Here is a 22,369-nt window from a genome sequence, read left to right on the forward strand (position 1 = left end):
GCTAATTCAGAGAGAAAGAGCAAGAATTGATTTGGGGGTGGGGGTGAGGGGAAGGGAATTTCCATGTGTGATGGTTATATGCCATATCTGAAAACGTAGAAGACAGTCTCTCCTGTAGTCAGCTTCTGCTCAGTGAAGGAGAATATGGAGATAGCATCATGAAGGTTATGGCACCAATCATAAGGCCCAACTAATTTGGCTGCCTTTCTCCTGGGCCTTAGCTGTCATCCACTGCAGCTGCACTTCCAATACCATGTATCTCTGGCCACAGCCATCCCCAATTTGAAGCTAAGATATCTTCTAGGCCTTATGACAGGATTCTTAGATGGGGGATTATAAAAGGGATGATGGAGCATAGAAGGGAGCTCCTTTACAAATCTTAAAGGCCTGGCAATGGAGATGAGGAAAACATTTCGGTCAATTTTTTTTTAAATGAATGTATGCCCCCTCTTGCTGCATGTTAGCAGACATAAATTTACCCTGGAATGCTGGGGCCTGATCTGCAACTCTTCCTTATGACTGAGTAGGCACTACTCCCATTAGTAATTGGGATTGGCAACTCAATGAACAAAATTCTCCATAAATTAACTTCCCTACAGGAGTGATTTGGATCCCTATGCATTTTAAAACTCAGCTACATATGGCCTTAGCTACTGTCAAATTGTGTATTTGTATTTCACATGGATGCTTTATCAGCACCCAGTTTGGTAATATTTATAGTCTCACTGAATTTAACCACACTGCTAAAAAAACCCAAAACAACAAAAAAAACCCATACTCTTGCAGGTATCTGTCAGAAGTGGCTATAATCCAGGGAATGGCTAAACACTATGCTGGAGGTTTGAGTCTCTGGGTGCACTAGTCAGTAGTGTCCATTCCTGATCTGGTAATAGGCTACAAACCATCTTCTGGCTTCCAAACCAACACTTCCTGTTACAAAATTAGTAGTCTGATTAAACAGCCTTTTTTTTTTAAAGACTTTCTAAAGAGATTAAATATTCACACTTGCTTTGTATATTTGCATATTACGCTACTTTATAAACCTACAATTTTATTTTTAAATATAGATCTTACTTTTTAAATATATATATAAAAATCATTTTGAGTTTTGGCATTTAATTCCTCCCATTGAAATACAGCAGATGGGAGGAACTGAACATGAAACCTTCTTTGTGTTATATGTATAAATCCTGCCACGTATTTGGTGAGGGGTTATTAAATGTCAACCTTCAAAGAGCCTGTATGTGTAATGTCTTTTTTTTTTTTTAAATAAAAGTCAGCTAAAGATGGCAGTCTTGTGTGGGGAAAAAAAAAATGAAGGTCCGGCCTTTGACAATATTGACCACTTTCAGGCCACCTCTTCCACATTTGCATACACAGGAAAAGTGACCAAGTAAAATACTCCACTCCAAGCTTCCCCAACATACAGACTTGTCAGTAGGTAGATCTTCTGCAGTATAACACCACAGGAGACCTTGTGCAGAAGAACATGATCGGCTCCCTGATGTGGCTATTTTGTCCGTAGTATACTCATGAGATTCCAAGGTACACATTGATACTGCAAAATTAGCACTAATGTCTGTATCTATACAGTACTATATAGGCTTTGTGTAGTGTATATATTAGCAGACACTATATAAAAACACGGCCAATCAACACAGAAGCCCGGAGAAATAGAGGCTTGAAAAATCAGGCTCTGATCCTTTCAGCTGAGTGTATTCTTTAACTCTGTCGCCATCTGCTAATATTTAAGCCGATATATTGTACCAGACATAAAAACAATTTTTTACTGCTTAGATTTCATATTTGTTATTGTCTTTAGTGATCTATGTTATCTAGAATTGAAATAGGATCATAAAACCCACTACTATGTTTTATGTCTTCTTCATGTATAACCTAACATGAATATTTATACAAAAAATGAACAATAAAAGAGGAGTTTAAACATGATCTGTACATTTTTGAATAGCAGTTGCTTTTAATTAAGTTAACTTTCTTCACTGGTTAGAACTAAAGATCAGGATTCCTGGGTTTCATTCCTAGATCAGCCACTGACTTGCTCTGCCATCTTAAACAAGCCACTAAAATTTTCAAATGTAAGTGCCTGACGTTAAGCACTTAAATATACATGTATCCACCCAAATAAGCAGTCTGATTTTCAGAGGTGCTGAGCACCTGCAGTGCCTACTGAAGTCAATAGGGGTTATAGGTGCTCAGTATCTCCCATTTAAATTAGGTGGCTAACTGGGGCTTGAATAAGGCTCTAAGTGCAAAATATTAATACTTTTGCATCCATTAGGCTGACTATATTTTTAACTTACTGCAACTAAAATACCTACATTAAACAGAATGGCAGCTAGTGATGGGAGGCAATATTTAATCAACCTGCTAAGATCATACTATGCGGAGTTAAGACATGCAAGATGAAATTGCATACTGTCAACTGCGCCAGGTATGTGTTTATAACAGTGTTTAAATATAACTATCTGATGGATTTGCAGTAACTAAAGGGCAAGCAGTCGGCTACCAGTGAAATCCAGGGAGGAAATCCCAATGATTTCAATAGGAACTGGATTTGGCCCTAAAAAATAAATAAATGAAACTTATTTAACAACTTTATTAAAATAGTTCATAATCACTAAAATGCAAGTGCTGAAAAAAGTGGCATATGAAAGGTAAATATTTATAAGGTGGTTTAAAAAAGAAATTTCTTGTAAATTTTGGCAGAGGAGTAGTCTGAAAAGAATGGTAGTAAAAGGAAGTTTGTTGTTTTTTACTATAACTTATTTTGATCTAAAATGCCATTAAGAAGGCCCAACATCTGCTCAATAGCATCTGTAAGTAACATTATGAACACTCAGACAATTTATATCTTTCCTTTTTATTAAAAAATAAACAGGTCTTTTTAAATTATTCACTAGAAAGTTAATATAAAATCAGTGTAGTAGCAGCTAGCGCTCTGCAGAAAGGCGTCTACAAGCTTTGTAGGATCCCACTGATCTAAGTCATTCTACATTTTACTGACTACTCTGCTCTTTATATGTTGTCCAACCCAATTTAGCAAATGAAAACACAGAAAACCTATATGCCATATCAAAATCACATCCATAAACAATAAAGAATGGAAAATACATCACTAACGCCTCTAGTGCCCTGCTAGTTACTTTTTCCAGCTTGAAATGGCTCTGTTCTCAGCTCCCCTTTGCATCACACCAGTCCCAGTCAAATAATCTCAATCCCTCCTTGCATCCATGTTCCACAACTCCAGGAATTAGACATTAGTCTCAGCTCTCCGAATTTCTGAATAACTACGTGTTGTGGTAGAATATTGACACAAAGTAGTAATACTTTGTGCCTATCCAGAGCGTTTTCCTATGTAGATGTCAAAGCTCATTGCGTCCTATTTGCCTGCTTTGGAAGCAACTCTCAAGACCAGGCACCTCTTAAAACCATACAGAGCAGGTGCTCGCCTTTAAGTCACCCTCTTTTGTCTCTGTTTTTCTAATGTTTTGGCTGAACGGTTCACACAAAATAACCCGCCAAAACAGTTACTAACCTTTTGTAACTGTTGTTCTTTGACGTGTTGCTCACGTCATTCCAGACTAGGTGCCCAGTTGCCAGAGATTTTTCCCTTAGTGGTAGCCGAAGGACTGGCTCCAGCACCTTCTAGACTGTTTATGTATGTGCCAGCATAAGGGGTCCTGCTGGCTCAGCACCCTCGCAGTTCCTTCTTGCCGATAACTCTGACAGAGAGGCAGGAAGGTGGGTCCGTGGAATGGACACGAGCAACACATCTCGAAGAACAACAGTTACGAAGGTTAGTAACCGTTTTTCTTCTTTGAGTGCTTGCTCACGTCCATTCCATGTTAGTGACTCACAAGCAGCACCCCTGGAGATGGGCTCAGAGTTCACAGATGTGCTGACTGCAACACCGCTTTTCCAAAACTGGAATTTTCATAGGCCTGCTGACTGATGGCATATAGTGGGACATGAAGGTATGAACTGACGACCATGTTGTGGCCCTGCAGATGTCCTGGATTGGTATCTGCATGAGGAACTCTGCTGGCAAAGCCTGAGCTCTCGTGGAATGAGCCATCATGATGGCTGGAGGCGGAACCTTCACCGGCTTGTAGCAAGCCTGGACACAGGTGGCTATCCAGGAAGAGAGTCTTTGGGATGACACCAGCAGCCTTCTCATCCTATCCATGACTGCTACAAACATTATACAATGTACTACGAAGTCCAAACCAGTGGGAAAGAAGCCTTGGAAGAGCAAGAGGGATTGTTCCAAGCAACTGTCACTGGAGGCAAGAAGGAACTGAGAGGGTGTGGAGCTGATGTCACCCCTTATATCAGGGCATCTGCGCGCAGCTCCAGGGAGCACTAGAGCCGGTCCTATGGATACCACTAAGGAAAAAATCTCCAGCAACTGTTCACACAACGTGCACACACCTAGCATGGAATGAACATGAACAAGCACTCGAAGAAGAACTTATTACTCTCTTCTTTGGTGTGTCTCACAGACATTTTCTTTTTCCATTTCCAAATGTTAGCAGTTTCTTCAATGCCTAACAAGCTCATAAAACTGTTTGCAAAGCATGTCAGTAACCTTCTTTACCTTTTTAATTTTAACAACACTGATCAGGCACTGGCCACACTTCTTGCTAGCTAGAAGTCCGTATAAAAGCTCTTTCCCCATGCCCTCTAATGGGAACCAGAGGTATTGTCCTGTGCAATGACCTGTTCCTTTTAATGTTTGAGCACTCTCCCCTTACCAATGCAAAGCCTCACGTTGGTGTTAATTTCAGTTCTGCTGCAGGAACAATAGAAGCTACCACTGAAGATAGCCATGTTTCCATCAGCTTCCTCTGCGTCTACATCTATCTCCTTCTCTGCTGGGTCCAAATATAACATCCTGGTGAGAAATCCAGCACCCATCTGCTTACACACATTCTTAAATGTGTGCATTTGAATAGTCTCATTGAGTTCACTGGGACTACTCACATGTTTAAAGTGCAGCATGTGCATAGGTGTTGGTTGGATCAGGGCCCTGGTTAGTGAAGGCATTCAGCACATATTTCTGGACTTGGCTCACAATCGAGCTGTGCAATTCAACTCTCATGAGGTTTGTCTACACTGCAATTAAACACCATGTCTGGCCCCTGTCAGCTGGGTTGGGCTCACAGGACTTGGGCTCCAGTGTTATTTAAATGCAGCATAGACGTTTGGGCTCAGGCTGGAGTCTGGACTCTGGGAGCCCATGCCGGAGAGGGTGCCCGAGCCCAAACGTCTACCCATCAATTAAACAGCCCCACAGCCCGAGCCCTGCGAGCCCTAGTCAGCTGATGGGCCTGCCCTGGATATTTAATTGCAGTGTAGACATATCCTTAGGGTCTGATGAAAGGGTCCATGAAAGTCAATGGGAGTCATTCAGCAGGTTTTAGATCAAACCCTTATTGATTAACAAAATCTCCTTATGACTAACTTGGTTCTTTGTCCTGGAATATTTTCACTAGCAGTAGCTTTCTGTCCCTTTTTTCATCTTATTTTATCATTTGTTTATCCTTTTGTATACTTCCTGTTTTGTATTTGTATGTTTTATAAATCACTGAGGTTTCTTCTGCTATTTATCACAAACCAGTTTTATTTGAATGAATGCAGACGATGTTTCGTGCTTTTCTACCAAAGATGTTCTAGATAACAAATTCCTAATCAATTTTCTCATTCAACATGTTTTTCTTTTAAGACAACTTCATATTCTGCTACCTTAGATACACACCTTCAAAATAATCTAAAATCAGATAAACATGATCTCTAAGCCGAGCCTATTTAAAGAAAAACAACAAAAAAATCAACCCCAAAGTCATGCCTCTTTTATTTCCACAACTATATTAAATTTATTTTAATGGTGGTGAGTTTTTCAGCTATTGTTCCTCCCAGCAATCTCTTAAAATTACTTTAATATTTCATAAGTCAATTTTGTATTTCTATAATTTCTAGATACAGTAAGTTAAATATTTATTTCTATTTATCGCTTGTTTTGTTAAATTTAACAACTGCTGCTCAAGTAATAAAAAACAACCTGAAATACTATAGAATGATACTGTACCCTGTACATCTATTGATTTTCATAATCTCTACATGTTTTAAAATTATCTCAACCCATTACCTTCAATAGAGAGTCTTCACAGATGCTAAGTTTTATGCTATGAAGCCATATTATTTTGGTGGCATGTCTGACTAGAACTATCCACTCTGCAATAAATTTCTGAGTTTGATGCGATATGAAACTTCAGAAGTTTTAGCACAAACTCTAACAAATTATTTAATAGAGAAGCAAGCTTTCATTCATGAGGACAATTAACACAATAGGGGTGCATTCTCACCTCTATGCATTGGTGGTTATAAATTGAAAATATATCATTTACTTAATGTTTGCTGCAAAGAGCTTTAAGATCATCAAATGAAAAATGCTATGCAAGTATTAGCACTAAAATATAAATAGAATGTTGACCCTTCACAACAGTAGCAATAAACCTTATCATAATGCTATTCCGTGTAACCCACTGTTCAGTCTATCTTATGCATCCTGCTCCAGTGAGTGATTCAGTGAGCCATTTGCTTTTTCCTCAGGTGGTAGAAATCTGGGCTAAAGGTTCTGGGTTCAAACCTTGCTGATAAGCCATATGGGAGGGTCATTACACTGATGGAAGATTACAAAGGCTGTCAACCCTTTGGCTAGTGTAAAACAAAGCACAGTTTTATTGTGCAACTGTGGTGGTTTCATTATCACGAAGACAAGTCTCTAAGCTACATTTAGCAAATTAGAGAACGGTAGACAGGATATAAATAGAGTGATCTCATTGACTGCTCATGCTTTAGGACTGTACTACTGAAGACTTATAAAAGGTCTCCCTTTAGGTCAGATCCAAGCCTAGTGAAATCACTGGAAACACTACTATTGCCTTCAATGGGTTTTGGCCATTCATCCATACCTATACTAGATAGTATCACTTCAACAGAGTGGAGATTGCACCAAGCCCTGGGGTATCCTGTGCTGCCAGCGAAGTGCTGCTACTCCATCCTGCATGCTGGTCTCTCTGCTCTGACTCCATGTTGCTCAAGACAGAGGGAACACTGGGGGCATGGACATAAGGAAGAAACATAGTACTGCTGCTAGGCATCCTCAGCCAGTATGCTGCATTCCTTCTTACACTGAGCTCCTCATTAGGTGTGTGTGCTCACCACATGAACCAGTGCCAGAAGTTTTCCCCTTAGCAGTATCCATAGGGGACCAGCTCTGGTGCCCTCTGGAGTTACGCCAACATGGTGCAGCACAAGGGGCACCACCGGTTCCCCTCAACTCAGTTCCCTCTTGCCGGAAACTCTGACAGTGGGGAAGGAGGGCGGGTTGTGGAATGGACATGAGCAACACATCTCGAAGAACACCAGTTACAGAAAAGGTAACTGTCTTTTCTTCTTCATGTCCATTCCAAAGCAGTACCTCTGAAAATGGGTGTGATGGTGCCCCCCATAAAGCTTTATGAAAATATGCTTATGAATGTATATGTGACATAACTAGAATATGTTTTATGCTACATATGCCATGTAACGTATCTCTGTAAAGGTTATGATCTATTGAATCTATTAATCCTATTTGTATGCATGTATCATTTTTATGTTCAAAGTTATGAATATTGGGTGTGTACTGGCTTGATTTTTAAGTAGCCTTTGTAAGCATTTGGTCAGCTTCTTGAGAAAGGAATGTGCAAGTTAAATGCCCAGTCAAGAAGCACTTAACGGACAATGGACCTTGAAGACGCCAATCCACATCTGAGCTTTCTCAGGAATGTGGCTTGGCTGGTAAGAAACTCAATCATACATGGACATGTGACTCCAAAACTCCATTTTGTAGCTGGATTCTACATAGGGGGATGAGGGGGGGTGTCCATCCACAGGAGAAAGTCTATTTAAACCCCTGGGAGACCCCTCCAATGGTCTTCAGCTCGCTAAGGAGATAGCCTCTCCAACCCCCAACGGTACCTGAAAGAACCTGGAACAAAGGACAGTAACTACAGGGGGTGTGAGTGACTGCTGGACGCAGTCGAGAAGGAGTCTAGTCTGTAAAAGGAAGCTTACTGGAATTCCTCTAAGGGTGAGGTTTTTATCTGTATTCAGAGTTCTTACTGTATTAGACATAGACTTGCATGTTCTATTTTATTTTGCTTGGTAATTCACTTTGTTCTGTCTGCTACTACTGGGAACCACTTAAATCCTACTTTCTGTATTTAATAAAATCACTTTTTACTTATTAATTAACCCAGAGTATGTATTAATACCTGTGGGGGCAAACAGCTGTGCATATCTCTCTATCAGTGTTATAGAGGGCGAACAATTTATGAGTTTCCCTGTATAAGCTTCATACAGGGTAAAACGGATTTATTTGGGGTTTGGACCCCATTGGGAGTTGGGTATCTGAGTGTTAAAGGCAGGAATACTTCTTAAGTTGCTTTCAGCTAAGTCTGCCAGTTTGGGGCACGTGGTTCAGACCCTGGGTCTATGTTGGAGCAGACTGGCATGTCTGGCTCAGCAAGACAGGGTGCTGGAGTCCCAAACTGGCAGAGAAAGCAGGGGAAGAAGTAGTCTGGGCACATCAGTTGGCAATTCCCAAGGGGGTTTCTGTGATCTAACCCGTCACAGTGGGTAGGAGTTCACAGACGTCTAGATTGCAACACATCTCTGCCGAACCCAGTGTTGTCCCTGGCCTGCTGAGTGAAGGCATAATGAGCGGTAAATGCGTGGACAGACAACCACATTGCAGCTCTACAGATGTCCTGGATAGGGATGTGTGTCAGGAAGGCCACCGAGATGTGTGCGAGTGGGTTCTTACAATCAGTGGCAGTGGAACACCTGCCAGGTCGTAACAGGTCCTTATGCACAAGGTGATCCAATTGGAAATCCTCTGCAAGGACACCGGGTGACCCTTCATCCTATTGGCTGTAGCAATAAAGAGTTGAGTCAATTTTTGGAAAGGCTTGGTTCATTCTAAGTAAAAAGCCAAGGCCCTCCGGACATCCAGGGAGAGAAGATGCCTCTCCTCACTGGTCTTGTGCAGTTTGGGACAGAACACTGGGAGGAAGATGTCCTGCTTCATATGGAAAGTGGAGACCACCTTTGGCAGGAAGGCAGGGCGGGGCCACAGCTGAACCTTATCTTTTTAGAAGACCATGTACGGAGGTACTGAGGTCAAGTCTTTAATTTCAGAGACTTGTCTCGCTGATGTCACCGCCACCAGGAATGTGACCTTCCATGACAGGTGGGAAAGGGAGCAGGAACCCAGCAACTCAAAGGGCAGGCTGGTGAGCCTAGAGAGGACCAAGTTAAGATCCCACTGTGGGACAGGGGTCCATACCTGTGGGAAGAATCTCTCGAGGCCTCTCAAGAATCTGACCATCATGTCATGGAAGAACACTGTCTGGTCCTGGTTCGGTGGGTGAAAAACAGAGATGGCTGCGAGATGCACCCTAATAGAAGAGTGCACCAGGCCCTGGTTCCTCAGATGAAGCTGGAAGTCTAAGATAGACTGTACGGAAGAGTGTGAGGGAGAGATGCCACGCTTGGACGCCCAGCAGGGAAACCTTGTTTACTTGGCCAGATAAGTCAGTCTGGTTGAGGACTTCCTGCTTCTCAGGAGGACCTGTTGGACCTCATCTGAGAAGGTCTGCTCTTCCATGTTTAGCCATGCAGCATCCACACCAAGAGGTGGAGGGACATGAGGTTGGAGTGCAGGAGCTGACCGTGGTCCTATAACCGCAGGTCCGGTTGGTTGGGCAGGGGCCACTGTCAGGTTCATGAACATGCTGAACCAGTGCTGGCAAGGCCATGCTGGGGTGATCATGATAATCTAAGCCATGTCTCTCTTGCAAGGACCCTGCTCATGAAAAGAATCAGAGCGAATGCGTACATCAGGTTCCCTGGCTATGACAGAAGGCAGACATTGGAGAGGGAGTCTTTGCCCAGACCTTGTCAAGAACAAAACCGGTGGCATTTCTTGTTTAGCCTGGTGGCAAACAGGTCCACTTGGGGAGTTCCCAACCTCTGGAACATCATGTAGGCTACCTCTGGGTGGAGTGACCACTCGTGGTGAGAGGAGAAGGCCCTGCTGAGGTGATCCACTAGCGTGTTCTTGACACCAGGGAGGTGACAAGCCTCCAGATGGATTTTGTAGCTGATGCAGAAGTCCCAAAGATGGAGTGCCTCTTGGCAGAGAGTCGATGAACGTGCTCCTCCCTTGCCTGTTGATGTGGAACATTGAGGCTGTGTTGTCTGTCAGAACTCTCATCACCTTGCCCAACAGGTGAGACAGGAAGACTCCGCATGCCAAGCAGACTGCTTGGAGCTCTTTGATGTTTATGTGTAATGTCATCTCCTCCGGGACCACATAGCCTGGGTCTGGAGGTCACCGAGGGGCATGTCCCAGCCAAAGTCCGAGGCGTTCGACACCAACTCGATGGAGTGATGGGGAGTGTCGAATGGAACCCCCTCTAGGACAGTCATGCAATCGGTCCACTATCGCAGTGAGGCGAGTACCGTTGAGGGTGCACTCAAGGGCAACCTCAAAATGCTCGCTTACCCCCCTGCTTATTCCGGGTCGAGCCCGACTGGGCAGAAGGAGGAGCTGGGTGACTCAGGCAGCACTTTTAGCCCCTATTCTTCTTATGGGGGGGCTCCTGGTGGGTTTGACTCCCTTGGCCCTGAGATTGCTGCGGCTTGAACTGCTTACAGGCTGGACGTGGAATGTACAGCCCCAGAGTTTTCAGGGTAGTGGGAGAGTCTTTAAGGCCATGCAGTTTACCGTCCATCTATTCTTCAAACAGGGCCTGGCCATCAAAGGGGAGGTCATGCATCGATTTCTGAGCCTCTGTTGACAGACCCGAGAGGAGCAGCCAGGACGCCCTTCACATGGAGATGGCCGAGGCCATGGTGCAAGCCACGGAGTCTGCTGTGTCTGAGACTGCCTGGAAGGCTGCTCTTGCTGCAGCCGTGCCCTCTTCGAGGATCGCCTGGAATTCCTTCTTGGACTGTTCGGGCAGCGAGACCTCGAACTTGGCCATCGCTTGCCACATATTGTAGTCATAACAGCCAAAGAGGGCTTGGTGGTTGGCACTCTCAACTGAAGGCTGGAAGACTAATAAATCTTTTGCCCAAACAGATACAGTTTCTTCGAGTCTTTATTCTTGGGTGTATCCCCAGATTAACCCTGCTTCTCCCTCTGGTTAATGGCCTCAATTACGAGGGAGTTTGGGGCCGGGTGAGTATAGAGATACTCATGGCCTTTACCTGGCACAAAATATTTGCGCTCAGCCCTTTTTGAGATGGGTGGCAGGGAGGAGGAGATTTGCCATAGGGTATTAATTATTTTCAATACCCCCTCATGTAGGGGGTTAAGCCACTCTAGCGGGTGCTGTGGACCAAAGGACATCGAACCGGGAGTCCTCCTCTAGCTCCTGCCTAAAGTCCCAGGTTGGAGGCGACCCTCTTCAAAAGCTCCTGATGAACCTTGGCGTCATATTGCAGAACTGGGTGAGGAGGACCTGTAATTGCTTGATCCAGCAATGATGAGGATGAAGCCAGCAGCGAGGAATCCACCACATCCCCTGGTAGTCCATCTGGCTGCTCCCCTAGGTCCTCATGTGCCTGGGGGGGAGGGTCTTTCCCTGTGGGGTCTGCACCTCCAGAGGAGGGCGGGATGCTGCAGCTGATGGCCTGAGCCCCCCCCCACCTATCGGGCAGCCTGGGAAGGCTGGGTGAACCCCCATGGATTCCAGGGGTACCATACTGCTGGCCATTGGCCTGGAGGCCATGGGGTCGGTTGCAGTGCCGATGAGGTCGATGATACCTCCGGTGCTGGGGTCTGTCTTGCTACCAGGGACTCTTGATCAGCACCAGAGTTGTAAGCGGAACAGATGTTGCAGAGTGACCTGTGCCTCGATGCCAACTTGTCTGATTGGGATGAGTTCCTCCCGTGGGACCCCGGGGATCTTTGATGGATCTGCATTGCTAGACTGGTGATCTACGCCTCATGATATTTGACCTGTACCAGGAGCTAGAACGGGCTGGTCATTGATAGAATCTACCCGATCGAGGGGATTCGCGTCTCAGCAACGGGTGCTGTTGGGTGGGTGACCGGTAACCCCGTTCCACCAATTGGTTGCACGACCAATGCCAAGACATTGGAAACTTGATGGGTCAGTCTTGATGCTCAAGCCGGGGAGCACATGATTCCGCAGGTCTGTGCCAGGTTACCGGAGAGCCGCACCTCAAATCCTGCTGTCAGTGCCCAGGGTCTGGAACCTGAAGAGGGCTTCTCTGAGCCTGCCTCCCAAAGCCCAAGGCATGACAGCTCCATGTGGGCGAGGGCTGGCGGGATGTCCCCTGCAATGGGGAGTGGCGCTCTGAGGAGGGGACACTCAGAACGGTCCCACGGTGGGTTTACCCCTGGGCTTGGGTACCGCCAGAACCGGTTTGGGCAGCACCGGTAGCGTGAGGATCTCCTGCACTGCCTGCAGGCCTCGGGCATCGACGGGACTTGAAGTTGATGGAGGCCTTCGTCACTGTCCTGTGTGGCAGGCATAGTAAAGGAGGGGTTCGACCGCTCGACATGAGCTGGGGCCCAACTCCCTGACTGAGGTGTCAAGCCGCCCAGCACGGGTCTTGGCTCTCTTCCAGCCCTCTCCTTTCCCTTATGGGAAGTGGGAGATCTTCCCCTCACGAACCTCTTGGGCTTCTTGGTCGGGGCAGGCTGGCTCATAGACAGCACCAGTGGGACGCTCCGTACCGATGCTGCGGTGTTCAGGGCCAAGTCAGACCTCTGCTCCGTAATGGGGTCAGCGCTGACTCCATCAGGAGTGCCCTGAGACGGATGTCTCTCTGCTTTTTTGTTCTCAGTTTGAACGACTTACGGATGTGACACCTTAAATAGCTAATGTGCGGGTCACTGATGGGCATGGGCCGCTTACAAAAATTGCATCGTTTAAAGCCTGGGGATCGGGGCATGTCCTGTCCCTAAGCCGAGTCCCATCCCGGACCAACTAACTAGAACTATACTAAGGGTAAATACTAAAGTATATACAACTATTTTACAAAGAAACATTCATGAGACACATTGAACTAAGCAAAAGCTAACTGAAGCAGCAGAAGTTCCAGCACCGTCATTGGCGGCAAGAAGAAACTGAGGATGCGGGGAGCCGGCAGCACCCCTCACACCACGCCATGCGGGCGCCACTCCAGAGGGTGCCAGAGCCGGTCCCCTACAGGTACTGCTAAGGGAAAAACTTCTGCCAACAGTGCATGTGGTGAGCACACACACCTAATATGGAATGGATATGAGGAAGCACTCAAGAACCGCCTTTTACGACAGAAGAACGTGTGGAGAGAAATGCATCTCTGCTCCACAAACAGATCTTCTCTGAGGAGCATTTGGCCTTCAGTCCTTATTCAGGCAAAATGCCCGGTTGATCGTGTGCCTTTAAGCGGAGTAATATTTTTGTCGTTGAGAAAATTCTCTCCCCCTCCCCCATTTGGTACCTTTCATCCAAAATGTTCTAAAAACTTTATAAACATTCATTCATTACTCTGACAAAAGGTCGGGAAAAAGGCATTACATCCATATTACAGATGGCTAAGCAGAAGCCCAAGGGGGTTGAGTGATTTGTCTAACGTCAATGGCAGGCTGGCAGTCAGGAGTCCGAATCCCCAGTCTTCTGCACTGTCTCCGAGTATACTACCTCCTTTAGTTGTTCCTCCCTCCCTGATACCCATTTGTCTGTCTGTCCATCTCTCCACTGAGAGCTCCTTGGGGAAAGCACACTCCTGCTTGTAGGGCTGGAAAGCACCTTGCATATCATGGCCTCTACCAAATCAAACTTTAATAATTCATAAATAGTAGGCCAGATTATCTGGTTTAAGTTGGTATGGTTGCTTTGATTTAGGGGAGCTGGGCATTTGAACCAATGTGTTTGTATATGAACAATCGTACATGCACATAGACAGATAAGCCTCACTGCTAATTATGACTGCTTGCTATTTCTTGTCAATTTTGTTTTCTAATTTCCACTTTCTACATATGCAAACATTATGAATCAGCAAGTGTCATCATTTGAGAAGTAGGATGTGCCCCAGCACACACCCTGATCTCCCCTCCAATACTGCTATAGAAGCCAGCTAGTACACTTTTTGGTAAGTAGAAGACCTAAAAATATGCAATAAGAGTGTGGTACTCTAAAGTATTTGGGTTTGCAGCTTATTGAAGTGTAAACTAATGAAATTCTAGTCTTCTCACTTTATTTCTATAATGCTTAGACTCTCCCTTTCAGGTGCTTTCTATTTTTTTCAGTGCCTCTGTTTGTTTCTGGTATTACTTTAGCTCTCTACTTAACCGCACTCTCTTCTGTTCCTCTTTTGACAATATTGGAAGAATTTTTAAAAGATCCCCTACTATTTCTTAACTACTTTCCACTCCTTCACTTTTGATTCCCCATACATAAATTATTGAATTCCAGCTAGATTTTTAAAATCTCATTTTGCATTCCTTCAAGGTCTGCTTTATCCACGTCCAATATTTTTTGTGTCACCACCCTTTTTATGGGCTGTCATCAGCAATTCAAATCTGAGGATGATGTGATTGGATCTTTAGAGCTTTTCAACTTCAAACTTATCATGCCTACGTTATTTCCAATGTTTAGTTGTAGAATAACTCTAAGCTTGTTGGCAATTACACCATTTGAGGGAGCAGTCCTGTACTGCCTCACTGAACATGCATCTTCCTTCATTTTTCTATTACTGCTTTTTCACTCAGAATCAGAATAATTGAAGTCCCTTTTATTGCTATACCACCCTTTTCAGAGGGAGAGAGAGTCTTATTTCTGCACAAACATTTCCTGCTCTACCTTGTCATCCAAAAACATTTTTATTTCATAATCTAATCTAAAAGTTTATTCAAAATCCTCCTCTCTGTCCTGCACAGTGATGCACTCTTCCATACAGCAGATCTTCAGTGCACAGAATCTGTTCTCATTCTTTTCACTGAACTTCTGATGATGTCAGCTGAAGTTCTGAAGGTGCAGAACAAATGCAGACTATGCAGGATGCAAGACATCTGCTGTGCAGAATGGAGAGAGTTATACAAAGATAGTGTGGTTTCTTTCTGTTGATTATGGGCCTGATTCTCCTCTCATGAAGGACCAGATTGTGACCTGCTGTACACATGCAGGGAAGGAAGGAGGTGTAAAATGTAAATATGCATAAGGAAATTAAATGATTGCATATCAAAGCATAATGGCTTTAGTCAAATACATTTGGAAATACAACCCTAGAATAATTGAGTTTAAAAAGAGGATGAGGCAAATGGCCCATGCAGAGAAGGAAGAAGGTGTAAAGTGTTTCCTTGCTCCCTTGCATGGACTTGCAGTATCATGTGTCACAGCATGAGTGACAGAGCAGTCTGAGAGACTGCTACACCCTCTTCAACAACAGTGTGTCGGAAGGAGCAGGGACTGGGTCAAACATTAACTCCATTCCTCCCCTGCCCCAACACTGCCAGCCAATGCATCAGAACCACTGTGGAGGGGAAGCAATTCATGCCTACTATGGGATTCACACAGATTACTTCCTTCTGGAAGTATGAAAGGAACTAGGCACCAGATTGTGCCTCAGGCTAACAGTCTGGACCTGTGCACTCTTGGAGTAATTATGCACTGCTCCTTATTCAGGATTTATGGTAAGGACATAAACTACCCTTCCCATTGTGTAAAGCAGAAGTAAATTAGTGAACTCAATGACATTGCAACTCTGTAATAAAAAGTGAAGAATAGGGCTCAACATTGTTACACCTTCAACTTTTCCTACACCTTCTCCTGCTTTGGTTTGCTTCTTGCTTTCAGTTTCATAATTAACTAGATCTCTGCAGTTTTAGTTACAAATCACAGTTCTCCTTAAACACAATATGCTTTGAACTCTGAGTGACATCTCAACTTCTGGACTGAGCACAGGAACTCCTGAGTTCTAATCCCAGTTTCTGACTTGCTGGGCCAGTTGCGTTCTTCTTATGTAAAAAATCAAAAAGACTTTTACACCTCAGTGGGGTGTGGTAAAGGTTCCTCTGCTAATGTGTGTAGAGTGCTTTGAAGATGTACATAGTTATCGTAAGTGCTATGTATTATTATTTATTCAGCAGTCTTGTTTCCTACACTTAAGATAGTATGCCTAGTTTTTCACTCAGATTTTGCTAGCTTGCTCGTCTCCCTTGTTCATTTCTCATAAAACATTTGCTTGAAAGAATTTTTCTCCTTTCGGGCAGGACAGTCCACATGTCACAGCAGGAATATGTTCCCAGCACCCAGACAGCGATCAGTATGTTTACTGCCCTTCATAGAACAGGACATGGTGCTTAAAATGTCAATAATTGACAGCTCCTTTCTGACCATGTTCCCAATATTCACAGCATAAGCAGAGCTGCACCAGCATTAGGAATAGAGGAAACCTTGTGGGAGAGGAAGTGAGCCAAGGCACTATTTTCTAGTGCCCATCCCCTAAACACCTTGGATTGTCCTTTCTCTTCTTTTAAGCTATTAGCCTGTCTCATCCCCTCTTCATCCAACAGTGGGTGCCTGTGCAAGTTAGTGTACTGGCACTTTAAGGATCAGCCCAGTACTACTATGTACTTGCACAGAAAACAGTATCATTTTGGGAGAGGAACTCGTCTAGGGTTTGTGAAGAAGACCAACCTATTGCCAGTGGCTTCAGGGCGCTAGGCTGGGGATCCATGAACAGGGCAGGCTAGAACTCCCTGCTTCCCTCAGTAGTCAAGGACAAGCCTGGCTTATTGTAAGAAAGCCAATCACTTTCCGAGATCCAGCACAGCAAGTTTTCTGGGAAATGTCTTTCCTAACAGTCCTAGGTTCTGGCAAGGCCTGCTGGGAAATTGGGAGGGGTATATAAACAGTGCCATTCTGGCCAAGGAGCCCGTCTGTGCTAGTCGGCTTTCCTCAAAGCTGTGGGTAAGAGAAACCATTTGCTTCAATTTTGGTTTGGTTGTAAAAGTTTAATTGTTTTTTGTAATGAGCTGTGGCAGATACTTCGGAAGGGTGCCTAGGAAACTGGGAATTTTTTTCTTTTCCTGTTTTGAGCAGACTGAAATAAAGTCTTGGTCAGGGAATGTTTTCTGTTTGCAAATTTCATCTGCCTTTTTTCTTTTGTCTGGCCTGCCAGTGTAGCCCTTTCACACAGTAGTTTTTTTCCCTCCTTTATATTTTTTGCAGTTGTTACAATTCATAGAGATAACAGGTGTTAGCTTGTTCAGACATTTGCCTCATCCTCTTTTTAAACTCAATTATTCTAGGATTGTATTTCCAAATGTATTTGACTAAATCCATTATGCTTTGATATGCAATCATTTAATTTCCTTATGCATATTTAGTCATTTCAAAGAGCATCTTTGTTAAAGAGTTTGGGTTACACCTTCATGATCTTTCCGGGGGTAGTTGCATACTTGTGTAAACACCTCTAATATTCTAATAAACCCAAACATCTATAACATCCTCATAATCTCTTCCCCCACATGTCCCGGGGTGAGACAGAGGAGGGTCTGAGTGATATTAGACCAGCTTTCATGTGGAGGGGAAAAAAAAATCACACACACATTTAGCTCCTAAAATGGGTACATTTATCTATCAGTTCCCCCATTTTAATCCCCCACCTGCATCCTTTTCTTGCTCCATACAAGTCTTTGGGTACTAATGGGATATTTTTGAAAATTGGACAATACAGCTAAAACCCATTTTCCGAAACCAAACAAGCTTTCTGCATGGCATGTGCCCTTACTTAATTCATACAGAAAAGATTTTCCTCTTGTTTTCTGAAGCTACAGCTGCCTTCCCCATTCCTTGTACAGCTGGCTTGCCAATTTTTTGATGTCTTTGTCAAAAACACACAGACCTTCTTGTCATAAGCAAAGCAGTGTATGCAGGCTAAGACAGAAGCAACGATACATATAAAAACGATTTCCAAGTGGAGAAAAACCTACTGGTGTGGAGAAAATGTGCTCGTATTTGTCTTGGTACTGCCAATAGGTTAAATGGATTGAGTATCTGCTGTAGGAATGGGCACAACTTGCACAGCGAGTGCAGCCACCAGCGAAGGAACTCCACTGATTGGTTCAAACTCCTCAGTGTTTGGCAATCAGCTGATAGAATCACACGTGTAATCAGTGTCCCTTAAGAAGCTGATCTTCCTTAGCACACCTCTAAGGGCCCGTCTTCACTAGCAACGTTAAAGCTTTAACATGGCTTGTGTAGTCACTATAAAAAAAAAACAAAAAAAAAAACAACACACCCCCATGAGGGGAGTAGCTCCCACCGCTGGTGCATTGTCTACACCGCCACTTTACAGCGCTCGGGGGGTGTTTTTTCACCGCCCTGAGAGAGAAAGTTGTAGAGCTATAAAGTGCCAGACAAGGCCTAAGAGTATGTCTACACTGCCATTAAAAACCTGTGGCTGGCCTCTGTCAGCTGACTTGGGCTTGCACTTAGGGGCTGTTTAATTATGGTGTAGAAGTTTGAGCTCAGGCTGGAGCCCAGGCATTAGGATCCTGCAAGGTGAGTACGTCCCAGAGCTCATGCTATAGCCCCAGCCTGAACAGCTACACCACAATTAAACAACCCCTTAGCCCGAGCCTGAGTCAACTGGCATGGGCCAGGCACGATACACATAACCTAAGACTTCAAAGAGCTCAAGAACCAACAGCGTGGCAGATAAACAGCCAGTGATGCAAGATTCCTGATTCATATTGAAATGCAGTCTGCTTCCTTGAAAATAATGTACTTCCTCGGCCACGGATGTGCACTCACTCCCAGGTGCCACTTTCTTTTCTCTAATACTGCAAGAATTGCACCTCTCAGCTAACTGATTATCCTTGGGATATCAAGATCTTTGTAGCTGTTTAGCACAGGGTTAAATAAAGAGATGTATAATGTTAAATATTCCAGAAGAATTAATACTGTCAGTCAAATCTCAAAGACTTCATCTGGGCTTTCCAAAAGAGCTTAAAGGAGGCAGGTGTCCAACTCCCATTGAATTTCAATGGAATTTAAGCACATATTTTCCACTCCTTTGAAAATCACAGCCTTCATCTAGGCACACATTTTGCCAGATCAGATGAATGATACATGTAGTCTAGTATCCTGCTTCTGGCTGCTGTCAACACCTTATGTTTCAGAAGACAATGAAATGCTTGAATAATGTGGCTACAATGCACAGTGCAATGCTGAACATTCAGAATGTGCGTGGGTCGGGGATAATGAAATGGTGATGTTAAGGAATTGAATATGAAGGAGCACCTCCTTTAACAAAAAATCTATGACTAGTGTTGACATGTGCCTCATGTTCTCTAAATACTAATATAATTCAACAATATGACCGCATGCAATAAAGTCACATGGGCTGATCTACTAACTTCTTTTTTGGGTTTGTTGGGCAGCTGAGCTCCAAGCACTCGCTCCCCAAACTTCTGTAGACCTAATCCTAAAACCGTTAGGCCAATGGGAGTCTCTTCATTGATTTCAAGGGTATCGGATTAGGTGAAGAGCGCTTGCTAACTAAAAATGACATGTTGCCTACCAAAGTCTAAAGAACAGGTAGGAATCCTAGGCTGAAGATGGACGTTTGTCCTCTGCCATAAGGAAACAGAATTAGGATGTGAAATAACATAGGACCTGTCTAGCTGGGGACATAGGGGTATCTCACCACTGCAATTAAGATCAACTGGGATGTTGACCATCCTTCGTTATAATCTTGAGAGGACAGAAAGGCGATAGGGCCTTCTCTGTCACAGGAACTCTCACCCCCTGAATATTTACCAAAGTACATCCCTGACCTGCTCCACAGCAAGGCAAAGCTTAAAATTCCCGTTGTTTACAGGGCAAAGCGTTTGTTACTGTGGGGAAGAGGGTTAGTTTGCTGACCTGGATTTAAAATGACGACCCAGAAAAAGTACTTTTGATTCAATTCTAGGATTAATTTGGGATTGCTGTAGTGCCTATAGGCCTTTTGAAATTTGCAAGACTTACTGAATTCATATTAGCACTCCAGCAGCCAGTTGTTTCTCCAGTTATTTTTAGATATCACTGGCAACGTAAAATCTAACGTAACCCATTATTTCCTGGTTTTTGGAAGTGCTGGGCACCCACATTTCCTACTAAAGTCAAACTGCCATGAGTGTACAACACCTCTGAAAATCAGGCAATATCCGTACAGAAAAGCTTAGACAAAATAAACCCTTGACAAATTATCCAGGGAGTCAGTCAGAAGACTTCTCTTACTTGCCACCAGTGTTCAAGGTGCACACAAGGTTTAGAGTGACAGTTGAGAGAAGATCAAAGATCCTATACATTAGACATAGCATTTTTCAGGAGTGAAATTAAGACACAGACAGGAGTTGCACAGTTAGTACCCCATTGAGCTGGAAGGAGGCAATTTCACCACTCTTGGGGCAAATCCCACCCACTCCCCAATGGCTAAGGCTAGCCTCCTGTAGCAGAACCAGTTCTAATCTGCAAATGGAATGTAGCAGCACTTGGAGTGGCTATGCAGAGTAAGTGGTACAGAGGCTTCTCCAGCCATGAGGCTGTAAGGGCAACAAAACTTCTCTGCTGCAAGTGATTGTCAAGCGCAGAAGGATTCCTCCCCCTCCGGCCCTGGCAGAAGTTGTCAGTGCACAACCTGATGGCTCAGGCTGTTTGCTAGTCCCAGATTTGGATCTCAGGGGCCTATCTGTTTCAGATTAGCTGTCTGCAAATTCAAGATGGCAGCACTGAATCACCATGTGTTCAGAAGGGTTCCTGCACCAGACAAGGGTGAGAAATTTATTTTAGATTAAAGCTTATTCTACAGAAACTTCTGGCTAAACTCCCACCAACTTGTCCCAGACAACTCCCTACATGCCTTGGCAACTGGATTACTTAGATTGTAACCACTTTGGGGCAGGGATGGTCTTTTTGTTCTGTGTTTGTAAAGTACCTAGCACAATGCAGTTCTGGTCCATGACTGGGGCTGGTAGGCACTATTCAAATATTACTACTAATACAGTAACTCCTCACTTAACGTCCTCCCTCTTAACGTTGTTTCAAAGTTACATCGTTGCTCCATTAGGGAACATGCTAGTTTAAAGTTGTACAATGCTCCCTTATAATGTCATTTGGCTGCCTGCTCTGTCCACTGCTTGTAAGATTTTGTGGAAGAGCAGTGACTTTACAAGGGAGCATTGCACAAGTTCCTCTTCTCTGCCTCCTCCCCCTTCTTCCCAGCGCTTTCCGCACTGCCAAACAGCTGTTTGGCAGCACTTAGGACTTTTTGGGAGAGGGGGAGAAGGAGCGAGGATACAGCTGCTCCGGAGAGGAGTTGGAGTGGGGGTGGGAAGAGGTGGGCCTGGAGTGGAGCGGGGATGGGAAGAGGTGGGCCTGGAGCATCCCCCGGCAAAGTCAGCGCCTGGTCTTCTCCAGATAAGCTGCCTCTGCTGCTGTGAAGGTGCTTCTTAGCATCCTTGCCTGCAACAGGCTGTGCCTGTGTAGGGTAAGCCGGGGCACTTCCCAACCACAGTACAGTACAGTACATAATGCCTTTTGTCTGCCCCCCAAAAATTTCCTTGGAACCTACCCCTCTGCATTTACATTAAATCTTATGGGAAAATTGAATTAGTTTAACGTCGTTTCACTTAAAGTTGCATTTTCCAGGAACATAACTACAATGTTAAGTGAGGAGTTACTGTACTAATAGTTAAACCACAGAAAGGCATATCTGTCCATTTGAATTTCTGGTGTCCTTATTCTTTACACTCTTTGGGCCCTTCCCAATCTAGGAACCAGATTCAGCATCAGTGTAACTTTTTTAAAGTTAACAGCGTTGACAACATGCTTCTTGCTAGTATAATTGTAGCTGAGTTTCCATGAGTCATTTAATGAGGGTGAGGATTTAAATAAACAAAAACAAAGCCCACAGGTGTATTGCTTTTTAAATTATCTGATTATTCAGTGGTGAAAAACTTATTATGGTCACAAGAATTAAGCACACTGAAATCAATGGGAACAGCTGGATCTGCAGCTGTTCTGCAAATCAGGTGACTTCTTAGCGTGCCTAAATCTTGACTTAAGAGCCTAACGAGGCACTCAATTTTGAAAACCTGAGCCCAAGTTCACAATTTTGGCTTGGTGTGATACTATCAGCTTCAGGCAGTAACAGATATTTAACAGCAAAATAATCAGATCACAACAACAGTACAAATGTTTACTTTAAAAAAAAAAAAGTCCTCATCTCTGTT

At 44.1% G+C, this 22,369-nt stretch overlaps 1 protein-coding gene and 1 long non-coding RNA gene across 6 annotated transcripts in view; one reads left to right on the forward strand and one right to left on the reverse strand.

Annotated features, from left to right (window-relative positions):
• DERA (deoxyribose-phosphate aldolase) overlaps positions 1–22,369 on the reverse strand; it is a 97,604-nt gene that overhangs the window by 16,683 nt on the left and 58,552 nt on the right. The gene's annotated exons all lie outside the window — the stretch shown is intronic.
• Positions 14,189–22,369, forward strand: part of LOC122460748 — a 36,249-nt gene continuing 28,068 nt past the window's right edge. Inside the window, exon 1 of the long non-coding RNA XR_006282231.1 lies at positions 14,189–14,238. This is a non-coding gene — a long non-coding RNA (uncharacterized LOC122460748). The remainder of the gene's footprint in view (positions 14,239–22,369) is intronic.

This window comes from Dermochelys coriacea, chromosome 1 (assembly GCF_009764565.3).
Source record: "Dermochelys coriacea isolate rDerCor1 chromosome 1, rDerCor1.pri.v4, whole genome shotgun sequence".
Classification (NCBI taxonomy): Eukaryota; Metazoa; Chordata; order Testudines; family Dermochelyidae; genus Dermochelys; species Dermochelys coriacea.